Source organism: Urocitellus parryii, chromosome 7 (genome assembly GCF_045843805.1).
Source record: "Urocitellus parryii isolate mUroPar1 chromosome 7, mUroPar1.hap1, whole genome shotgun sequence".
NCBI classification, from domain to species: Eukaryota; Metazoa; Chordata; class Mammalia; order Rodentia; family Sciuridae; genus Urocitellus; species Urocitellus parryii.
The window spans coordinates 71,738,907-71,758,834 of NC_135537.1; the positions used below are offsets into that span (position 1 = coordinate 71,738,907).

The 19,928-nt window shown below is 38.7% G+C and overlaps 1 protein-coding gene and 1 pseudogene across 1 annotated transcript in view; both read right to left on the reverse strand.

The window, feature by feature from the left end:
- Fam110b (family with sequence similarity 110 member B) overlaps nucleotides 1–19,928 on the reverse strand; it is a 150,722-nt gene that overhangs the window by 75,003 nt on the left and 55,791 nt on the right. The window contains exon 3 of the mRNA XM_026408490.2: nucleotides 7,451–7,500. The gene's annotated coding sequence lies outside the window, so the exon portion shown is untranslated. The remainder of the gene's footprint in view (nucleotides 1–7,450; nucleotides 7,501–19,928) is intronic.
- LOC113196541 (U2 spliceosomal RNA) lies at nucleotides 16,320–16,417 on the reverse strand (annotated as a pseudogene).

Below are 19,928 nucleotides of genomic sequence, written 5' to 3' on the forward strand. Positions count from 1 at the left end.
TAGGGCACCTTTTCTAAGCACAGCTATCAGTGTATCGGGGAGAACAAGCACATGGAAAGATAAGTTTTATTGCTATATTACTTTCACCATGTGTATGATATTAGCCTTGAAACTGGAAGTGACTGGAAGGATACTTCTTCACCTGGAAGAAACCTTCTTAGGTATCTCTTTTCCTTTATTTTCAAAGTCAGATTACAAGCTCATTTAAATTTCAATTATCCAATTGCATTCCTCTTGAATGACTGCTCCTGATCTTTGCCAAGTCAGTGCTCCCATTCGGGGAGAAGCTATTTTAATTCCATTGCAGACAGGTCTTCTCATGAAGAGGAGAGTTTAAATTCCTCTTACATGGAAAGGAATATGATGAATGTTTTTTATCATAAAGTTTGAGTCAAGCCTACACAAGCAATCGCTGTACTCAATTATACAGAAGTCTCTTAAATTAATGTCCCAAAAATGTTCTGTAATAGAAATAAATGACCCAGAATCCGAACAGATTAGTGGAAAAGAACTACAAGAGTCCAGAGGGCAGTGACAGGAACTCCCCACCCAATATCTTGATGGCATTCTGCAAAATTTGCAGACTAAAGAAGGTTTTCTAGTTTTCAGTATCCTCCCCACAAAGGGTAAGCATGAATTCAGACTTATGTCTATTGTTAAAAACACAAACAAGGATAGACTTTACAAAGGTGGTACTCAGTATCCTGTCACACTGAGGAGATGACACCGGGGATATCAGTGTTCCTGGCTGTGTTAGTCAGCTTCATGTGGCTCACAGTTTTGGAGATTTCAGTGCGTGACCAATTGGTTCCACTGCCGTGGGTCTGTGGTGACACAGCATCTTGTGGCACAAGCAGCTGAACTGGAGGCCAATTTATCACCTTATGACAGCCAGGAAAGGAACAAACAAAGGAAGAGGTTGGGATCTCATTATCCATTTCAAGGCTAATGACCCCAGACCTCTCCCTAGGCCCCAACTCCTAAAGGTTTCTACCATTTGCCAAGGCCACCAAGCTTAGGAACAAGGTTTTAATACTTGAGTCTCTAGTGGACTTTCCAGAGCCAAACCAAAGCATTAGTTAATTTCACTCTGTCTACAATGGGTGCAGCTCATCCATAAAAGACAGAGTAGATCCTGGCTTCTTTGGGGTGAAAAATCTTACAGGTCTGGCTTCCCCATATTCCTGATGGGTGGACTAGTTAAAGAGAATGAATGTTCCACCCTAGTCCCTGAGATGCCTTTGGTGACACAGAGGCAGAGCCTGCAGTGATGGACAGATCCTCATTCCCCAGGACACAGCAGGATGATCTTTTTTATTCGTCATTGTCCTTCTTCTGAAAATGCCTTCATTTTCAGTAATAAAACTTATATAGAATTTCTTCTACATCTTTGTTCTTTTTGCAAAATAATTCTGTTCTCCAGAAATATACTCTAGGCTGTGTACCTTTTGGGAGGATGTATTTTATAGGAAAGGAAAAAAAAAAAAAGAAAAAACTCTATTGGCAATGAAGAAAAAATCAACACCAAAGCACTGTTATTTAAAATACGGGTTGGCCTCAGTCATGTGAAATTAGTTGGAATTTCAGTTAATCTATCTTCCTTTTTGATTTACTAGTTTGGAGATGCTCTGTAGACTGTGCTCACTCATGCCTTCATACATATTTCTTTTCAGCATAATTCTCTGACCTAAATCGCAGTGAAATGGAATGCACTGCACCAGTTTTTTTTTTTTTTTTTTTATCTGAACAAACTGAAGTCATCCAACTGCATAACACATTCCACCTGTAAAATTCAATGGTGGAATCATGTATTAGTGATGTCGTGCACTTTGTGGAAATGTGAGCCACTGTGAGGAAGCCAGATGGATGGTGATCTGCAGTCACACTGATAAGAAAGTATCCTCCTCCCCGAGAAGGTCAGTGAATCTTGTTCCACAAAGGCACTGTCATCCTAACATTGTAGTGTTAATAAGACCCAACAGACCCAAACCAGATGAGAGTCTAGGAACAGTGCCACATACATACCATTGATTTTGACAAATACACTCAGACAATTAAAAAAAAAAAAACATGAAAAGCGTTTTCAACAAATGAAGATGGAACAACTGAATATCCATTTGGAAAAAAACCGTAGACTTGGACGCCTACTTTGCAAAAATATCAATCTGAGATAGCTCACACACATAAAAGTCAAAAACAAAAATTATGCAGCACTTAGAATAAGAAGAGCAACCCTGCAGTGTAGACATTTTCTGAAATCCCCAAAAAGGTCTCTATAAAATAATCAATAAATTGGTCTTTAAAGAATTAAAAATGTCTGCTTGTCAAATGACAATTGAAAAAGCAAGACAGTAACTGTGGGGCAACAGATCTAATACATAAACCTGAAAAAAGATTTAGCCAGGAAAAAAAAATGCCTATAAATCCATAACAAAAGGATAACAATCCAACTTCACAAAAAAGAACAAAAAAAACCTTGAACACATTTCACAAAGAAGAAATAAATGTTCTGCAAGCACATGAAAAGGCACTTAGCATCCTCAGGTATCAAAGAAATGAAAATCAAAACTTCAATGACACTTCATAGTCACTCAAATCGCTGAAAATGAAGAAATTTTCATTGTTGGAGAGGATATGGAACAACTGGAACCCTCCAGCACTGCTAAGAGAAAGCTTGGAAGTTTCTATAAAGTTACTGAAACATTTACCCTCTGACCCAGCGATTCCACTCACTGGTATTACTCAAGATATATGGAAATATATGTCCGAAAAGACTTATTCAGCATAATTTACAGCAACTTCATTCAAAATGCACAATACAAACACTAACTGGAAAAGAGATAAATGAATTGTGGTGTATGCACACAATGGAATACTACTATCAATGAAAGGGAATGATCTCCAGATATGACGAGGAAGACAAAAGTCAAAGACATGGTACTGAATAAAAGGAACCAGCACAAAGAGCCATTGCTAAAGGATTCCACTCATATAAATTTTAAAAACATAACAACTGATTCAGGAAGAATGAAATCAGGACAATGATGCCTTCCAGAGCTGGAAAAGGGGGAATTAACAGGAAAGCACAAAGACAGAATTTGCTGGGATGATGCAAATGTTCTACATCTTTTTTTTATCAGTTGTTCAAAACATTACAAAGCTCTTGACATATCATATTTCATACATTAGATTCAAGTGGGTTATGAACTCCCATTTTTACCCCAAATACAGATTGCAGAATCACATCGGTTACACATCCACGTTTTTACATTCTGCCATACTAGTGTCTGTTGTATTCTGCTGTAGAGGATAGGAAAGGCAGCAGAATACATCTTTTTTTTTTTTAATTAAAAAAAAATTTTTAGTCGTAGCTAGACACAATACCTTTATTTTATTTATTTTATTTTTATGTGGTGCTGAGGACCAAACCCAGTGCCTCACGTGTGTTAGGCAAGTGCTCCATCACTGAGCTACACCCCTAGCCCAAATGTTCTGTATCCTATATAAAGGTTATTTATTAGCTAAGTGACCACATTTATCAGAACTTGTTTAACTGTACATTTAAAAAAATATTTTTTAGTTGTAAATGGACACATTATCTTTATTTATTTGTTTTTATGTGGTGCTGAGGATTGAACCCAGTGCCTCACATGTGTGAGGCAAATGCCCTACCACTGAGCCTCAGCCCCAGCCCAACTGTATACTTAATATCAGTGAATTTTACCTCAAAAACCTTCTATTCTGTTAAAAATTACCAATATAGTATGGTTATAAAGTCTTACAAAAGGTTTTATTCCTGATCTGATCATTTCAATAAATTATTTTAAGTTCTTTTGAACCTTTATTCGCATCCTATGTATCTGTAAACAGATGATGACTCTCAATCCCACATGCATTTATGACAGATAAAGTCAATGAAACAGTGTCATAATGTGCCTTTTTATTAAGATTACTTTATGAAGATCTGAGAATACTTTTACCTATTCATATGTAGGCTATATTATAAAATTTATCACTGTTAAAATCCATCTAAGATAGGTTTCTTTATTGTTTTCAATTAATATTTTAACTGCTTAGCTTCTAGATGGCCAAGTTTCTTTTATTTGTCTCATATTTGTAATAAAGCAGTTTTCAGGAAGGAATTAATGTATATTTTATACAAATAAAATATATGCAATAATACATGTGTATTGTGTCAATTTATTTATTTATTCGCTCACCCACTTATTCATTCATTCATTCACTCACTCACTTATCCATTTATTTATTTGTTTATTTACTTGCTTGCTTATTCGCTTATTTATTTATTTATTTGTTTATTTATTTCTGCATCACTATTTCTCTTGTTGATTCCTATATCATTCCTTAACTCACAGCTAAGTTTCTTGAGGTTAAAAGAACACTTTTAAAAGAATATTGGTGCCAGGTATGGGGATGCACACCTGTAATCCCAGTGACGTCGGAGGCTGGGCAAGAGGATCACAAGTTCCAATCTTGCATCAATAACTTGGCGAGGCACTAAGAAACTTAGTGAGACCTTGTCTCAAAACAAAAAATAAAAAGAGCTGGGGGTGTGACTCAGTGGTTAAGTACCCCTGGATTCAATCCTTAGTACCCCCCCCCAAAAAAACAAAACAAATAACCAACCAAAAAAAAAAAAGCCTTGGATTTAAATCTCTGTTGTGTTTCCTAGTAGCTATATGAATTTAGTTTAAATTGCTTAATTTCATTGAGACCCAGTTTCCTCATCAATACAAACACTTGACGCCACGCTTCACAATAGCTACTTCACAGCTTCAAAAGGAGAGGAGAGGTAAGAGCTGTGCCCCTTGCAACTGAGGGGTTGTCTTCCCTTGGAGAATTTTTAAAACAATAAAAAAGCCACCTGCTGAGGATTCTAGAACACATCAGTGACAAAACAGCTTCCCTGTGGGTAAACTTTTCCAAGGACATTACATAGGACAATTCAAAGCAGACAGTGGGCACCAACCCTGAGTGAAAGAGGAGCAAATGCAACACAGGCCCCAGGTAAGGCCCGGGAATAGGGAGCCCCAGGGAACACTTTTCAAAAAGTGCTGGCCCGGTGTTGGAAGAGCACTAACCATTCAATCCCTGCAACAGTCCTAGGAAGCAGACTCTACTCTCACCATTTTATGGTGGAGGAAAGTGATGGAGAGATCACTAACTTCTCCAGCCACCAAATAGTAAATAGAACAGAGGGCACGTGGGCAGTGAACCCAAAGAAACAGCTTTGAACCAAGAAGCCACAGCACTGTTTCTGAGCTACAGGACCTTTTCAGGGTCTTAACAGGAAGAGCTTGAGGGGCATGAAAGGGGGCATACTGATTTAAAACAGTTTGTTTTAGAGAGTATGGACCCTTAAGAAAAATTTTAAAAATAAGAAAAAATAAAATTAAAAAATGAGAAAAATCATTAAGTCATATAGCTTAAGAAAATAAACTACAGACTAATTTCCTAGTGTCCAGGAATTAGAGTGGCTCTGCCAAAAAAATATTACACTTAGATGCCCAAACATGCCCTGTATGTGTGGGGTGTGTGAATCTAGCTTCGCTCAGGTCCCTCTACCAAGAGCCCCCTCGGCAGTCTGCCCCAGAGAAGAAGCTGCCTGAGGGGACCTGTGAGCTCACCTACCCAGTACTCTGGCCAAGTGGAGCAGGGACCCACCACCAGAGCCCACAGAGAGGAGCAGAGCCCTCCAGACTGCCCACAGCTAGGCCACATGGCAGGGACATCAGCCAAGTGTGTTCTCATGGCAATGAACTTGCCCTTGACCACATGATGTAAATAAATCAAGGAGTAATTAGATTCTGTCACCCTCATTTAGCAGCTTTAGGAAAGAAAAGCCGCTCATTCCCGCTAAAAATGCAGGCTTCCTTACTCTGAGCCTTGGGTTCTACCTTAGCCCCTAAAGTCCAAGACCACGAGGAGAGAAAGGAGAGGACACATCAGGGTTCCAGACTGCATGACAACACTCCTGTAATGATACCTGGAGTGGGGCTGGAAGACCCGGGTGGGTGGGCCGTCATAATGACACTGGAATGCACGTTAACCACCAAAATCCCACAGAGAACAGAGCATCAGTTCAAATAAACTATGCATCTAGATGAAAATTTAATTAACCCATCAAAAAACAAAATGTTCACACACACAAACACATACACATGAGCCTGAGTAAAATGTAAGCTCTCATCTAACTTTAGTCAAAGCAAATCCAACCTTCGCTTTAGGCTGTGAACAGGTCACCCTGGGCAATTTATAAGGGAGGCCTCAGCAGACAAGTGAATTATGACCTCATGAATGTTTTCGTTTTAAATGTTATCTAGCTCTAAGAAAATGCAACCGAAGACTTAGGTTCACATAAAATTTCATGTATTCTTTTTGATACTTCTTATTTAACATTCCTCCACATTATGTTTTGTAAGTTAAACACTTTAATAAATTGTAGAAATTGCAATGGTACCAGAAAGCAAATCAACACCTAAATTTTAATTTTTTAAACCATTACCTAACTTCTAGACAGACTCATCCTGACAAAAAAGCTATAAGTATCAATTATTCTAAAATTAATGACAAAATTTCTAGCTTAAAAAGTTAAATATTCTATACTAGCAGTTGGCAAACTTTTCTGTAAAAGACCAAAGAGTAAATATCTTCTGTCTTGCAGGACACTACAGTGTGAAAACAGTCATAATCGACACATGAATGAGTATCTTGTCATGTGCCAATAAAACTTTATTTATGAAACAATGAGCTGGATTTGTCCCCCAAAGGCAATAGTCTGCAACCCCTCATCTAGAATAACTAAAATAATGTATAGAATCTAGTCTCCAATATATACTGCAAATTGAAACTTCAAAGCCAAAAGAACCAAAAATAAGCAAATTATAATTGTAGATGTGGTCAAAGTTTCTGAGTTTCTGGAAGTTGCCAGTTTTCATCAAAAAATGTAAGATTTGAGGGTGTCTATCTCTTACAATTTGGATATGAGGTGTCTCCTGAAAAGTTCATGTTAGACAATGCAGGAATGTTTAGAGATGAAAAGATTGGATTCTGAGAGCTGTAGCCTAAATCAGTGGACTAATCCACTTGATGGATTACTAATTTTAATGGGTCAATGGGTGGTAACTGTGGGCAGGTGGGGCATGGTTGGAGGAAGTAGGTCATGGAAGGAATTTGTCCTTGGCTTCTTCCCATTTCTCTTTTTTCTAGTTGCCCTAAGCTAAGCAGCCTTCCTCTGCCATGCCTTTCTAAGATGATGTTCTGCCTCTAAGTAAGTTGTTCTTGTCAGTCATTTTGGTCCCAGTGACATAAAGCTGACCCATACACCATCTTTTCTTGTACAGTGCCCATTAACAGGTGTTAATGCTGATCACTGCTGGAGTACGTTTCACGTGTGATATGAGATGGCTAAACAAAGTGAGCTACTTACAAGAGGTGATTCATTTGACCAGGTTTGATTCTTAACAGGTCCTAGGCACCCTGAAAAGAAAAAAAAAAAAATCACTCTGTCACTTAAGAGCACAATTGATTCACTCAACTTCAAAAGACCACTGAAAATACCACGCTTGGAAAAACACACAAAACAGTACAGGGAGCAGAGAAAAAGCACAATGTGTCCTTCTCAAACGACACAAAAGAATGAGTATTCACAGGCTAAAGGAACATTAATTAAAATGTAATTATCGGACCAGCAATGGTAACTATTTAAATATCAAGAAGGAGCATAAGCCCAAGTGGGAAGGAGAAAAGAAAAAGGCAAAAAAAGACACTGCATCACCTAAAATATAGCAAACCTATTCAAATAAAGTCAGTTAAAATAAGAGTCACAGGAAAAGAGAGGGGGATTATGAATCCACGCTGTAATCTGCTCACATTTGACCATATGTCTTCCTAATATTACTAATTAAAAAGCCAGAGGTATGTATTGGAGTTTGTATTTTTCAATCATGCTATAAAATGATCTTCAGTACTTGCAATTTTTAAATACATTACAGAGCCACCCTCACAAATTTATAATGAAAGATGACAGCTCTCTATAATACATATAAATGAATATGAAGGATTTCTGGGTTTGCTATATAAATTCACAATGAAATTAATACTTCATTACAAGTGTTGAAGCAAAAATAAAACTTGGTCAGAGAGACATCAAACAAGACCCCAAGCACTACACATGGACTACTCAGATCTGAGCAAATGCTGCATCCCGGGAGGTCCAGCAGGTAGCTGCTCTGGACTTTTAATACTGCAGTTTTTAGTATGTCAGTGCATACACTGACACCCTGCTACCCTCTGACCCTGCTGTTAACAGTCCTGGATGGCAAGGCCAGTATGGCTGCCTTGGGCTGCTGACCTCATTACAGTAGGCAAACTCCTGGAAACCCAAGATCTCAAAGGCTGCTGCTTGGAGTCCTTTCTGGAATAAGAGAGGGGTATAAATAACTATCTGAGTTCCCAAATATTTTCTCTCACCTTCTGTTTGATTCTTTCCAAAAAAAAAAAAAAAAAAAAAAGGTACCACTTGAAGAATTAGTTGTCATCTATAGTAATTCAATACTAAATCAAATAGCCCACCTGGTAATGCTGCATAGAAAAATGGACAGAAAAAAGGACTGCAAAAATGTTATGAAATAATGTTTAAGACACATGAGTAAATATATAACTAGCCCCCCAAAAGAACTGGTGAACTAACGGGGTTACTTCTATAAAAATACATCTACCTACACGTAGAAGCCTTTTGCTTTTGAAGGACATGGGTCTCCCTATTCCCATCGAAAATCCATCTACAAATATACTGGTCCCAGGGCTTCTCAGTCAGTGTAGATTACCAGGGATCCAGAAAGCATATTCACACCTCCTCCTTTATTCTGCATCATCCATCTTGATCTACCTGCTAAAATCGTAGTCTACCCTCCTACTCTTTTGTGCCTACTTGTTTAGTTGTGTGTATCTGAGGAAATGTAGCAAACTATAATGGGAATTCTATAACTCTCCTTCTGAAAAGCCACAGTGATGGTTGACCAATTTCTCACTAATGAAGTTGAGATCCAGGGTGAAATACAATCAGTCCTCTGTACCCATGGGTTCCCTACCCCTGGACTCAACCAAAATCATATCAAAAATATATATATTTTTTTCAATTTCAACATGTACAGACTTTTCCCATCATGGCATCATTCCTTGAACAATACAATATAAAATTACTTACACAGCATCTGTATTGTATTAGGTATTATAGAACATCTAGAGATGCTTGTAGACTATATGCAAACACTTTTGTCATTTTGTACAAAGGATTTGATGGTTGATGGATTTTGGTATCTTCAGGAAGTCCTGGAGCCACTCTACTATAGGTTCTGAGGGACACTATATTCTTTTTCTTTTCTTTTTGAGGTACTCTAGAGCTAACCCAAGGCCTCACACGTGGTATGCAAGCACTCTACCACTCAGCTACATCCTCAGCTTTCCAAGGGACACAATATATAAAACTTGTGTTGGCTCTTGTTCAACTGGTGATGAAAGGAAACTTCAGATTCATACCTCTATTTGTTCTCAGGAAAATGGGATCTGGTCATGTAGGTGCCAACTACAACTAGTTAGGCTAGAACTTTCCTAGAAGAAAACGGGATCTGGTCTTGTGGGTGCCAACTACTCCTAGTATTTTCCTATCAGGAGATTTCATGCCCTCAACTCCCAATTTACAACATATAACAAGATATACTGAACAAAAGCAGAAAAAAAATTGTTCAAGTGAGCTAAAGTTCCAGAAAGTAATAGAAAAAATAATTTAAGTGAGGTCAAATATTGAACAAAAGCTTATAATAAATCAAAAAAATATTGACACAAAATAATTAAAATATTTTACTGAGGTACCAAGGCTCTGGTCTTAACCCTCTTCTTGCCTATCTATACGGGCAGCCTTAGGGACCTGTGTGGCTTGGGACATAATACCAACTCCCTCATTTACACCTCCAGTCCATCCTTTTCCCTGAACTCCAGACTGGTACATCCAATGCCCACAAAATGGCTCCAAGCGATGTCAACAGCATGTCAAACTGAGCTCCTGAGCCCTCCTCCTCCCAATACTACCACATTCCTCTCCTACCAGTTGCTTTGGACAGAAACCCTGAAACCGCCTCTTACCTTCTTCTTTCTGTCACATCATAGACACAGGTTGTTATTAAATCCTATACACTCAGTTTTCAAAGAATTTATGGAACTTGAACATTCCTCACCACCTATACAGCTAGACATTTGTCCAAGATGCTATCACTATGATCTCTTTGCCTGTGCCCTCTTGAGGGCCCTAGCAGATCTACAGTCTTCTCAGCATAGCAACCTCAGGATAGCCTATTAAAACTGAGGTCAAACCATGTCACTCCCAAATGACTTCCCACCACCTTTAAGCAAAATTAGAAACCTCCAATGGCTCAATGGCCCTTTCCACTGTGGCTCCCAGTAAACTCTGACCTAACCATCAGCAGCATGATACCACCCCAACTCCCTAAAACATAAGCATCTCCCACCTGGCTGCTCTGGCTACACATGCCAGCTACCCTCTGCCCTAGGGACTTTGCCTCTGTCTAAGATCATTTTCCACAGAAAGCTACAGGACTCACCTCCTTCCTGTCCTGTCCTGTCCTGACCCAAACATCCCATCCCAGTGAATACTTCCCTGGCCCCAAGTGTGTTGGTTTTCTGTGATGTAACAAACTCTGCAGCCTAAACCAACACCATTTATTATTTCATAGTCTCCATAGGCTGAGGTCCAGGCATGGCTTAGTTAGGTCATCTGATCAAGGTGTCATCTGGGCCACCTTCCTTTCTGAAGGTCTGGAGTCTGTACACTTGGAAAAAAAAAAATCAAGATCCCTGTGGCTGAGAGACCAAGGCCCACTTTTCAGACCCCAGAAGCTGCTCACAGTCCCCGGCTCTGTGGCTTCTCATAGACCCTGTTAAATGTGGCAGCTTACTTCTTGAAAGCCAGCAGCAGAATCTCTATTCTGGCTGCTGACATGAGGTCCACCAGAAAGTTAGCGAGTCACAGAGTGATAGCCCCACATCTTCACCATGCTGGAAGGCCTGGCCCGCTCACCCCAAACAAGAGCCATCTAGAACACTGCCCTGCAGCCTCTCTAAAGCTGCCACCCCCCCCCACACACACACCCTGTAATACAGACATCCATCCCTGTCCCTGCTTTATTTTCCTCTATCACACTTTTTACCATTTGAAAAACTAAATGCTTTATGTATTTTTCTTCTGTGTTTTCCATTTCATCTCACTAATGTCTAAGTGTCAGGAGGACAGAACCTACTGACTCTCTATTTTCCTCCAGAACAGGGCCTGGCTCAGAGTGAGCTAAGAATACATGTAAACTTGAACCAGTGCATTATTTACCACACCAGCTGCCTTAAAATCATCAGGACTTCAGCATCTCTGCTGCTAAATTGCAAATTTTTATGCCCTTTATTTACAGTTAACCACATTGCATCAGAACTTTGTTTAGTCACACAAGATGAAATTAAATGTTATCCTTCCCATGGTAACAAAGACATACAGTTTTATTTTCACGTCAAGTTCCATTGCAAACATGGAAAATTTTACCCAACTATGCGGTGAGAACTCCACATGGCATATTTGGAAAACTAGCATTTTAGGACTTATGTAAAAACAGATGTATTCACTCTCTGTTTCCCAGGCTTACAGATAATTTTTTTGTTGATTTTTTTTATTATTTTAAAAATTCTTTGGTCGAACAGTTGAAGGAATAGGAAGTGTGTGCCCAACTTTCTTTGAATACTGACTCCAAGAAAAACCACAAGTATGTGATTAGGTCTATAATTCCAACAGAGAGAAGTATGAATTTCAGAAACAATGAACATCTATCACTGGAGGAATCAATGTTACAGATCCACTATCCATCTCATTTAAAGGAATGCTGCTTCTTTGCAAGAGGTGGAGGAGAATGCTAGACCAAGAGCCATGAACATGATATATGACTCCTTATCAAACATGTTATTTGAGATGCATTTTAACTTATGTGCCTATGGTTAACAACTTTTTTCCAGTGATTTTAAAAACCACAAATGTATAATCCCTTAAATACTCATAAACCCAGTTGCAAAAGCAAGTTCCATAATAAATTGATGATTTACCTGACAACATACCTGGTGAACACTTACGTGGTCCCCCCAAAAGTACCCAAAGATGAGCAGACAACCCTAGCTATGGCAGGTCCTGAAAAACAGCCTGGTTTTTCTTTTGTGTCTTGTTTATGCTTTCTCGTTCCATTTCAACAAAACTACTGCTATTAATATAATTCAGGAACAGAATATGTTTCTAAATCTCCCTTGTCACTGACAAATGAACATTCATTTCTGAACTGCTTGACAGTTCCTGTGTCTGGCCTCTCCACTCTCAGCATCCACATAATTTCCAGGTTAATCTGCCAAAAACAATGATTTTGGCAAGTCACTCTCCTCTGATCATCAACTCAGAGTAGCTCCCCCGCGGCCCAGCTTGTCAAGTTCATTTCTCTTCCATGACCCTCATTGTCAAGTTGTTGACCTAGGTTAAGCCCTTAGCCTGGATCAATTTGGTTTCTATGTTAATTGCAAGACTCCATAGTTGACTCCAGGCCTCATGGGGCCACCACTAACCTGGGGGTGAGTGGATGAAGGATGCAGAACAATAAATGAAAATCACAAACATCAAATTCTCAGCCCTACCATTGAAAATGTAATAACATCTCCATGTGTGAAGGATAGAACTGCTTCTCTTCGCCATAAAAACAAAGTTTAAGAAGTAAAAAAAAATCTGCAACACCCAGTCTTCATCAACTCAAAGTAATGGTGTTATGGTCATGTGCCACATAGCGCCATTTTAATCAATCATGAACACATATCTGAAAATAGACCTGAAAAATGCCTATCCACCAGTGACCTTGAAGCCCTTGTCAAGTCAATGCTTTATTGCTCACATGCTTGTGTGATGCCGATGTGAATAACATACTATGCTGCCAGTCATCAAAAAGGCTGGCACACAATCATGTACAGTATGTAATTCTTGACCGTGATAACAAATGACTCTGCTGGTGGTTTATGTATTTACTAACTACACTTTTCATCACTATTTGAGTGTACTACTTATTGAAAAAAAAACAAAGTTTTTCAATATGCAGTGTTATGCCAGCAGCAGCCTCATATATCTCCTGATTACTGACTGTGTCACCTGACTGCCATCAAGAGGCCACATCATGTGATTGACCCGTACCACTTGGCTTTGGGTAGGCACACTCTGTCATGCTCTCACGACAGAATCACCCATCAATGCAGTTCACAGAAAAGTCCTGTCATTCAGCAACATGTGACTATGTAAGCATCGGGGTCAATCTGGCATTTCCCGAGCAGCCTAACTAAACAGAGGGAGAATTCTAAAAATGGCCCCAGGATCACCACCCACCTCCCCACAATGGTAAATATCAGGAACTCTAATTTTATAGTCATTTTTAAGATATTATACAGCCCACTGGACTTCAGATAGAGAGATTATCTAGATGGGCCTACCTTAATCCTCTGACCCTTTAAAACAGAATTTTCCCTGGCTCATCACAGAAGAGAAACTAAACGCACCTGAAGGATTTGACAAGGGGTATTCCTACTGGCTACAATATTCCCAAGATGATCCATGTGGCATAAAATTGCAAATGCCTTCTAAAAGCTTCTAGAAATTAAAATCAGTCCCTAGCCAACAGCCAGGAAACAGGGACTGAGGCCCTGCCAAAAACTGGAATGAGCTTAGATTCTTCCCCAGGGCCTCACCCAAGAACACAGGCACCTTGAGTGTTAGACTCCAGGGAGGACCCAGCTGAACCACATGAGGTCCCAACTCAGGGAACTGGGTGTTGCTGTGGAATTTTGTTACACAGTAACAGAAAACTGACATGCTTCCTATAGGCCTACCCTCTGTTCTCAAAACAATACTATTATCCCAAAAGCAGAGCATTGTCTGTGAACACGCGACTAAACTAACAGGCAGAAAAGAAAAAAATGCATAAGAGACCATGGAGGAAAAGTCCATCCTTCCTGTAGAACTACAAAATCTGGGGAAAAGGAGAAAATGGAATCTGTTATGACAGTGACTGGTTTGTTTCAGTTTTTCCTAATACACTATTTTAAAGACCATAATGTATAAATCACTTTTCTCAGAGATATTAAAATGGGAATCTGCCCTTCTGTGATATTTGATTAATGTTAGTATCAATGATAAGAATATTAAAAACATAATTTAGTCATGTTTCCATGAGGTGAATCCAGAAAAGTGTTTATCTTTTATTCATCAAAAAATTAACTGATTATCCACTGTAGATACAAGATCGTTTGTAATAGAAGAAAAATTGTTTGGAATGCTAATAAAAATCCACAGATTATTATAAGAAAAAGCATCAGAGGATGGTTTTTCTCCACTGCTTTTTTGCGAGTACATATTACCAACTAAAATATAAATGTTCTGAATATAATTTTTCTGTACGCAAGCTTACAATTATTCCATTTGTGGATCCTTGTTCCCTGTCTATTCCATAGCAGGCATTTACAAAATACAGGTAAGTGAGCAAGTCCCTGCTCTCTAGGCACATTTTATTAAAAGATAGAGAAAAACAATCCTATTAGGAATTGAAACAAGCAATTTAAATCAGTACAATATTAGTGGTATGTGTACCGTTTAAGATTCAATGTAGCATGGGAATTATATGTAATGGTAGGAAGAGGCTAATTCAGAAAGTGTTTATCTTCATCCATCCATCCATCCAAGAATATAATAAAATATCTGACCTAATAAAGAGCAGTTCTGACACTTGTACATGCCCAACAATCAAACTACATTTTTTAAAGAAGAAAACTAGCTGTCAAGGAGTATTTCTATCCATTAGCTGCTTAAATATGGAAAGCAAATGACAGTTTCTTAATCGGTTACTAGTAAGTTTCGTATCTGGATACCATGAAATTTTGTCTATGTTTGCAAAGGACACTATTTTACTCACTTAATTTCTAAAGTTTCCAAAAAGAAAGTTGTATCAAAACCAATCTAATTCCTCACAGAGTATAGCACATGAGCATTCTGGACATAAATCAAATGCACCAAGACTTTCACTCTTGACCAAGCAATGCGAAATGACAATAACTGCACTTTTCTTTTTTTTGGTACTGGGGATTGAACCAAGGGCCACTTAACCACTGAGCCACATCCCCAGTCTCTTAGTTCCTTTTGTATTTTATTTTGTGACAGGGCTTCATTAAGTTGCTGAGGCTGGCTTTGAACTTTCTATCCTCCTGCCTCAGCCTCCAGAGTCACTGATTACAGGCATGCATCACCACACTTGACAATAACTATAGTCTGAGAAGACAGAATGATTAATAGAAAGTGTTCAATGTTATGGTTTAGGAAAAAACAAGCATAGGCATACACATATAGTATTAATCATACTAGTTTTGCTGAAAGGAAATAAAAAATCCTAATTTCTATTATTTTTACAATGATTTTTCCCCCAGTGAGAATTTTCCTCATAATCATCTGTGTCTTATTTTAAGGCATTTATTTTTTAAAAGGCTGAGACATTGATTCCTCACACAAACCGTCTTCAAATCCACAGCTGAAAATTATTCCTAAAAGAAATAAACTCAGCATCAGATGTTTAACATCTGCTGTTTTCTAGTCAAAGTCAGGAATGCAAAAACATCAGGCTTGGAAGTAACAGCCAGGTGATGAATGCACTGATCCAATGCGGAAAAAAGTGACAATCTTGGCCCAAACCCTTCAGTGGTTCATAACCATATACAAAATTGTGGCAGATAAACACAAAAATAATTAAAAGGTAAGAACATAAGCTAGGTGCAGTGTGTGTTCCTTTAGTCCCACCTATAGTGAGGCTGGGGCAAGAGGATCACTTGAGGTGAAGCCACTGGAAAACACAGAGACCCCATCTCAAAAAAAAAAAAAAAAAAAAAAAAAGACTAATATAAAACAAAAACAAAACAGCACCAAGAACTACATATACACTAGAAATAATTTAGATTAATAATTAAGATGACAAATTTTATGTTCTTAGTTTAAACTGGAGGGAGGGCAGAGGGAAGGAAGGCAGGGATAGATGACATAACATTTTCAGATAGGACACCTTGAGACCTGGTAAGAAGGAGAGACAGGAAGGGGTTGGAACCTGGATGTCCCTATCCAATAAAGGGAAACTCCCCTGTGGGGGTGAAGGTGTCCAGAATCAGAAATTCCAAGTACTACCATGGGGAGGTCGATGGTAATATTCCCTTTAAATAGAAGAAGATATTAAACTGATAAGAACAGATACTACACTTGATCTTAGCCAAAAGGCCAAGAAGCGATACCCACTTGAATCAAACTGTGAAATATGATATATTAAGAACTATGCAATGTTTTGAACGACCAATAATAAAAAAAAAAATAAGTGACATAAAAAAATAAATAAATAAATAAATAAATAAATAAATAGAAGAAGATTCAGCACACCAAAGGAACCCCGGAAAACCTGTGCTGAAGGAACAGTCAATGCTTCTATTTTTATCTTCACAGTATGAATCGATGATTTTCCTAAAAACGTTTGCAGATGCTTCTGAAAGGGATTATGTTGTGGGGTGGGAGGGGGCACTGCAAAGTACTGTGAGCTGAAGGATATAGCGCCAAGGACCGACTTCTACTATGCTGAAGTATGCTGACAAACCCTACAGTTTCCGCAGGGTTTGAGAATAATAAAGCAAGTATTTAGAATTAGCACCGAGTTTCCTCAGCACACACATAACACCAGGAATGTGAAAAATGAAGCTTTCGTGCTAATAACTTCTGGAGAAGTTGGAAGACAGTGAAAGAAGCTAATATTTAAATTAAGTCCTACTTTGACATTAATCTTGTGGGTTTTTTTTCCATAATTCACATATTGGTCACTAAGCGCACTCATTTCATTTCTACAAGAAGAAAATATTTTTTAAAAAACCCTAAAAGCTCAATATTCTTCTGTACTTTTTAAGAGCCCAGGAAAAAACCCTCATGTTTATAATAAATTAAATCATTTACCAAAACAAGCATAATATGCACAAAGATAGACTTCTTCTATTGTTATTAAGTACTATGGCAGGTATACACACACACGCACTCACACACAAACACACACACGTGGAACACAAGAGAAGCGGGTAAGAGAAAAGAGGACAATTAATCACAGTCCAACGAAGTCCACAGTGCCTCTGGTTGTCCACTGAGTATCAGTGACTAGAACCACAGCCCTGCCCAGTGGCGTTCAGGGAAGTTGCTGATGAGGGATATAAGAACAGGAAGAGACCATCACATAATTCCCAGAGGAGACAAAATTGGCAGATTTCAGGCATAGTTCACGTATAGCTACAGTTCCTGAAAAAAAAAAATCCCATAACTCCAAACTTTGACTACACACATCCTCACCAAACACAAACCACAGACCCAAAGCTTCAGGTACTTAGTATCCACATCTATTCTACATATAAGCTGGGGCTCCTTCACTAGCTCATCCAGCCTAAGAATTGTGAAGTGGCTTAAAATTCTACTTCACTGTTTCTAAAAATTATAGAATATCTCATACTTGTACAGTCTTCACTGTTGCAAACGAAAGACTGAGTTTCCATTTTCTGCTTAATGAGGTTCACTCTTAGGATATTATTTCAGTATTGTTTGGAAATGCACCTACCATTACTGATATTTTCTCTTCATAACTCTTCCCACCCAAAACTTTTTGCTTTGAAAGTGTGTTACCATGACAGATGTCAACAACAACTCTAGAAATCTGTCGTGTACCTCAGTTTGAGACACGAGACCTTAAGAACCTATGTACAATGTGCAAGTTCTTTCCAATATTTGTAAAGTCACCAAATACTGCACAATTGGACCATGATTTCATAGTTAATGGTGACCCTCTCCCCCCACAGCCATCACCATCATCAGCAAAATGGCACAGTCTACTTCAGGGCTGAAGACAGAGTACTGGGCCACTAATGCCTTACGTCACATCAATCACTCTTCTCACAAAAGTCAGTAATGAGCAGGTGATACAAGATGAAGATTAAGAAATGCTGCCATTTCTGGATTAAGTTATGCATGCAAATATCTTTCTTTAGATCCCTGCTCTAAGTGAGTTTCCAAAGTTGAACTGGCAAGAAGGAAATTTTATATTCAGGTACATTTATGGTCCTAAGATTTTTCTGGTCATCTCAAGATTGTGTTAATGGATGACCATGCTGTATGTAAGGAGAATTCTGGATCTACATAGCATAGTGGAAAGGATGTAGTACATGAAATCATGAGTCTTGAGTTGTATATGTGACAGTTTAACATCTGGCTCTTTATAACCACTCTGTGACTCAATGTCCTTGTATGTTAGCCAAGTTTTCATTTCTGTGACCAAACTAACTGACAGGAACAACTTAGAGGAAGAAAAGTACCTGTGTGTTCATGGTTTCAGAAATTCAGTCAACAGCTGACTCCACTGCTCTGGGCCTGAGATGGGTAAAGACATCATGGTGGAAATGGATAGCAGGAAAGCTGCTCATCTCCTGGTAATCAGGAAGGGGGTGGGGCGGGCCCATGGTGTGGAGAAGACAAATCCTTCCAGGGCACACCACCAGTGACCCCCTCCTCTAGCCAGGTCCTACCTGCCTAGAGTGACCACCCAGTTACTCCATTCAAATCATTAATCCAGCAAATATATCAACCCATTGATTAGATTATGGCTCTCATAATCTGATCATCTCATCTCCCATGTTAACCCAGGAGTTTTTGAGGGACATTTCATATCCAAACCATAACACCTCATCTGTAAAATGGGCACTTTTCACAGTATCCACAAAATGTACAAAAGATTTCTGGCAACCTAGAAGTCTTAGAAGAGTGAATTATTATGATTTTATTCCAAAGTCTACAAGCGTATCTTACTAACTATAATAAGGTTGGTTTTGAATTTGCAAAAAATATGAGAATTCAATTATACCTAATCTGATATGCTACCTTGGCCACTACTTTTCTTTTTTTAATATTTATTTTTCAGTTGTAGTTGGACACAATACCTTTATTTTATTTATTTTTATGTGGTACTAAGGATTGAAGCCAGGGCCTCCCACATGCTAAGTGAGCATTCTACCATTGAGCCACAACCCTAGCCCTTACTTTTCTTATGTTAATAAAATGCTCTTAGCTGAAAAAAGGATAATTTCTCTGATGTAATCTGGGTATTTGTATGGCTCCCAAAACTTAGGTGGGGAAATCTGATGGTATTAGAAAATAGGGCCTTTGGGGAGTGATTAAGTCTCTAACCACAAGGCATTAGAGCCCTTATAAAAGAAGCCCGGGCTATCTTTCTCATTCTGCTTTGTGAGGACACACAGAAGGTTCCACTATGAGGAACAAGTCCTTACCAGTCCCAGAATCTGTGGTTCATCCATCTTTGTCATCTCAGCTTCCAGAACTGTCAGCAATAAATTCCTGTGGTGTACCATTTACTAGTCTAAGGTATTTTGCTATAGCAGCCTTACAGACTATGATATGCTCTTTGAAGGAATGCCTGACCTCTGTATTCAGGTATTACAATCTTAATATAGCTTATAAGATGAAAATATCCCATGGTTTATGACTAAAACTAGAGTCGTTTTCACAGATGACTAATGGTCCTTAATTTTCTTTGTGGCAGTACTGGGGATGCAACCCAATGCCTTTCAAATGCTAGGCAAGTGTTCATTGAGCTATACCTCCAATCCAGTCCTTGAATTCTAGTTGACCAATAAAACTTAAACAGTTGTAGTCAACAAATAGACATAGCTGTGAGAATTCAGGGTTCAGCGGCTTCAAGGCACAGGGT